General features: G+C 43.1%; 1 long non-coding RNA gene and 1 pseudogene across 1 annotated transcript in view; one reads left to right on the forward strand and one right to left on the reverse strand.

Moving 5' to 3' along the window:
* Positions 1 to 4,974, reverse strand: part of LOC103346842 (uncharacterized) — a 399,916-nt gene that overhangs the window by 280,958 nt on the left and 113,984 nt on the right. The window lies entirely within an intron of this gene.
* LOC127489180 (forkhead box protein R1 pseudogene) lies at positions 191 to 4,685 on the forward strand (annotated as a pseudogene).

The raw sequence follows: 4,974 nt of genomic DNA on the forward strand, positions 1-4,974 counted from the left end.
AAGGAAAAACGGCAATTTTTCCTAGACTTAAAGTATATTATATTTTTATTGTATCACATATAATGTATAGTTACTTCCAGATGGACTCTAATGATTAAAATCATATACTATCATTGGTAAAGCAGCTGTATCATAGCAAAACAAAAAGTTGTAGTTAATAATTCCTCCTGAAATAGATATACAACTAAATCATAAAATAATTTATTAATCTAAAATAAAGAAGAATTGAATAATAAACTATGAAATTAAACTAGTTTGATGACACATAAGCTGAACTACAATAATCTGTAAGTAGCACACTAACACTAAAAACTGAAAAGTGAGGAACATGAGGCTTAGCAAGTTAATTTCATAGTCACAACTCCCATAAGCAATTAAAAATTAATTTCAAAATTATGAGTTCAATTATCCAAGAAGATATAATAATTCTAAATATTTATGCATCTAATAAGGTCAAATGCATGCTATAAAATAAGATAGTTTAAAAAATTAGAAATATCATTTGAGATTCCAGTACTTCTCATTCAGCAAATGACAGAACAAGTAAGAAGAAATTCAGTAAGAATATCCAATTCAAAACATTACTCTCAAGTAGCCATAGAACACTTACCAAAGTAGATGTCATAGAGTATAAAACATACACTAATAAAAGGATAAAGTCAAATGATATGTTATGCTCTATGAATACAAACCAATCAAATCAGAAAGAAATAACACAAACAGGAATCAGGAAAATATTCAAATACTTGGAAAGTAAGTAGCACACATTGCAATAAACCTGAGTCCAAGAGCAAGTAGACAGAAAGTATTTAACTGAATTGAATACAACATAAGAGAACTTGTTTAACGTAGCTATCAGGGCACATTAATGAAAAATTTTAGAGATAAATGTCTGTAGAAAGGGGTTCAAAAGCTTTTTTAAAGAAAAAACACAATGAAAAATTTCGAAGCCCCTGATATTAGTCTGAAATCAATGAACTTGATTTCCAACTAAAGACACTAGAAAAAGAGGAGCAACTTAAAGTCACAGCACCACATAGAGAGTGAAAATAAGTATCTGCTGTGATCTGAACATACCATTTAAATGCTGAAACATAATCATGGATGGTGTTATTGCCTGATAAAGCTGTAAGGTGCTCGGGCAGGATCAGAGGCTTATAAAACAGACAGAGTGAGAATCTTTACCCTTTATCCACTTGAGGATTGTGGGAAAAGCCATCTAGGAACCAGGAAGCAGGCACCCAAGAGGCCCTCAATCCTGTCAGGGCTGCGTCCTGAGACTCTTACTTTAAGATCTGTGGTGATTTCTTTGGTTTATAAGCTGCAAAGGCTATAACTTCCTACAGCCATCCCAATCAACTACAGCAAGCAAGATACAATCAGTAAAATTTAGCCCCAGGAGCTGCAGCACTTCCCGCAGGGACCCCAAAGCACCTCTGGCCTTAGCCACTCAACCCTGGCACAGCTCCCCAATCTCTGTTCCAGGAGCAGGGTCACCAGTACCACTGAGGAGAACAAGGACAGCCCCACAGGGAAAGAGGTGGAGCCTGGGGCTGGAGTCACTGCTGGGTACAGGGACCTGTGGCTGTGAGGGCCAGGTGGCTCCCTGAAGGACCATGTCCACCAAGGCCAGCGAGTGCAACTCTGGGGTACTTCTTGTTGCTATCAGAAGATTGCCCACGTGTGATGGCCTCCTGAACCTTGCTGGCTGTGAGGCCTCCGCCCCACGCATAACTCAGCTCACCCCTTGGCTGCCTAGAATTAATCTCAGCACCAAGCATGACCCACAGCACTGCACAGTGCAGGACATGGCAGTGAGCATGGCCTCAAGGTCATGAAGGTCAAAGAGCCGCACCACTGACCCTGAGCCAAGCAACCTAAATGTGCTTGTCTCTCAACACCTGCACACCAGCCTGCTTTCATGACCAACTTCATTGTGACAGAAGAAAAACTTCAGTAAAACTGGGGAAAAAATGGGAAAAGCCACGGTAACAAAATCATGTGTGGAAATAGTGAAGGTAATAAACATCTATCCACTCAGGTTGATCAAGAAAAAGTGAAAATGCACAAATTATGAATGAAGAAAATAATGTGATATTAGTACAAATTCTTGAGATATTAATACAGATTTTCATGAAGAACCATGCTAACATAAATAAAATAGACAAGCTCCTTGAAAGATAAACTCAGTCAAGAAGAAATTCACCACCTGTATTAACCAATATCTATAAAGCAAAATACAGTCAGAGTTACAAATCTTCCTAGAAAGCATCACCTGGCCCAGATACCTACACTGATGCATTCTTTCAAGTATTTTAGAAAGAAATAAAAAATATAATTCTACATGCTTTTCAAAAGATGAGGAGGAATACATCTGAACTAATCCTATAATGAAAATATTATCCTGAAAAACAAACACGGTGATTGAAAAAATCAAATTTCCTCATGAGCAATAATGTAAAAATCCAACCAAATTTTGAAATAATCAAGATATTCTCATATAGGTGAATGTATGAGTGAGCTGTGTTGTATCATACAAAAAATAGTTTGTTGCTAGAAGGAAATGAGCTAACAAATCATGAAAACACACAGAGGAATCTTTGGTGTATTACCAAGTAAAAGAAGTTGACGTGAACAATTATACGTTCTCATCACTATGTGTCATTTCAGAATGGCACAATTATGAATCTAGTAAAAAGATTAGTTGTTGACAGGATTGTAGAGGGAAGAAATGGGTGACTAGGCAGATAAGATTTTAGAGTAATGAAATGCTGCATAATAAAATGATGGACACACATTATTATAACTTTGCATGAATTCATTAAGTTTTCAATACAAAATCCTAGTGTCAATTATGGATTTGAGGTGTTAATGATGTATCAAATGTAATCATGACAACTATACTACACTGGTCAGGTTCATATTAATAAGAGGAGTGACTATGCCACTGTGGCAGCAGATATTTTTGGAAAATCTCTGTACCTTCCTCTTAATTTTAATACGAACTGAAGATATCGCTAAAGATAAAATGTGTTAAAAATTTGGGACATCAGTCTCTCTCGGCTCGCCCCATGCGCGGCTGGGCATGCTGTGCTCTCCTAAAGGTGGACCTCAAACTCCAGCAGCTCGAAGTCTGGGCCAACCTCCATGGCCAGGTCCCGGGACTGCTGGACTGGGACATGGAGAACGAGACCTTTCTGGCCTTCACCACATCGCACCTGCCTGTGGCCGAGCAGAACCTTGCCAGGTACAGGCTTCAAATAGTCGAACCACCAAGGTTACCTTTGGAGAAGAAGCCCCATGCTAACAGAGATGGTCCAGAGTTTGAGCCCAACCTGTGGATGTGGGTGAACCCCAAGATCGTGTACCCACCGGGAAAACTGGAAGCCCAAGGGACTAGCGAGAAGAAGGAACTGGTGGGCGCGGTCCCTCGCCCTTGGCTGCCCTGCCATCAGGAAGATGCCTGCTGCCCTGAGGCTGCGGGGCCGGAGCACTGTCGCCTTCCTCCCCAGAGCAGTCTCCGTCGCCAAAGCACTTTTCGTCTTCCCCCAGCAGCTGGTAGCTCATGGAAGAGGAGGAGGCCAAGGACCAGGATGACAGCTCCTGTGTGGGTATCCCATCCCCTCACAAAAGGGCCCCCCTCCAGAGCCGGAGGCTTCAGCAACCCAGCAGCCAGGAGGGGAGGCTCTGGCCCCGGCCCCCTCTCAATTACTTCCACCTAATTGCCCTGGCATTAAGAAACAGTTCCCCCCGTGGCCTCAACATGCAGCAGATCTACAGTTTCACTCGACAACACTTTCCATTTTTCCGAATGGCTCCGGAAGGCTGGAAGAACACCATCCGCCACAACCTGTGTTTCCGAGACAGCTTTGAGAAAGTGCCGGTCAGTATGCAGGTCGCGGCCATCACCCCATCCCGCTCCTGCTTCTGGAAGTTGACTGAGGAGGGACGCCACCGCTTTGCCGAGGCCTGCGCCCTGGCTGTCACCCAGCTGGAAAGTATCCAGCAGTGCATGAACCAACCAGATATGATGCTCTTCCTCTTTGACCTTTGATGCCACAAAGCGAGTCCCCTGCCTTATTAGTTGCCCCCAGCAGCCTTGTGTGGATATGTGTGTGTGGTCTCTGAAGATGGGGTGAAGGGCAGAGGTGCAGTTCCAGCTCGGTGTGGGGAGAAGCCCATGCGTGCTACCGAGGCAGTGGGGCAGCTGCTGGTGTGCAGACCCAGATGCCACGCTTGTCTCAGAGGAGGAGAGTCCTCGCCCTTCGCCAGACCTGAGCGAGTGCTCATGTTCTGGATTTTGAAGATAATCATGGGAGATGCTGGCTTGTGGCAGGCAGCCCTGGGAGCACCACCTACTCGTTCAGCTAACATTGTTAAGCTGCTACTTAACGAACTCATAGGGCTGCAGGGCCCTGGGACAGTTACTGCTCTGCACTGTGGTAGCTGAGACAGGGGTAAGGGCAGGTGCCAAGGCAGCAGAGGGGGGCAGTTTTAGGGAGAGGCTACCTTTGTTTGGAAGTTTTGATCAATAAAGGATAATATGAAGAAAAAATTTAGGACATCAAATTCAATCAATAAGCTAAATAAATGACTAAACAAATGGGATATATTCCAGGAATGCAGGGCTTCTTTAACACTAACACAATGATTAGTTTTATTATGGTATTAATAATAGGAAAGAGAAAAACTGCAGGGTTACTGTTATTTCACTCCTATTGGGGATGCCGGACACCCTGGTTCAAGACTCTCTCTCAGTATAGAAATAAAGGGCTGAGTCCAAGAGTGTGCAAAGCACAAGTGGATTTATTGCATAGAAAGGAGTACAGACTCCCGAGAGAGAGGAGGGGCTCAAAGCTGGGAGTCCATTATCAGAGGAGTGAGCCTGTTTTTGAGTTTTCAGTTTTAGCCTTTACCACTATCCATGGGATGTTTTTTTTTTTTGTGTGTGTGGGGGGGGACATGCAGAGGTTC

This window comes from Oryctolagus cuniculus, assembly GCF_964237555.1.
Source record: "Oryctolagus cuniculus chromosome 17 unlocalized genomic scaffold, mOryCun1.1 SUPER_17_unloc_1, whole genome shotgun sequence".
Lineage (NCBI taxonomy): Eukaryota > Metazoa > Chordata > Mammalia > Lagomorpha > Leporidae > Oryctolagus > Oryctolagus cuniculus.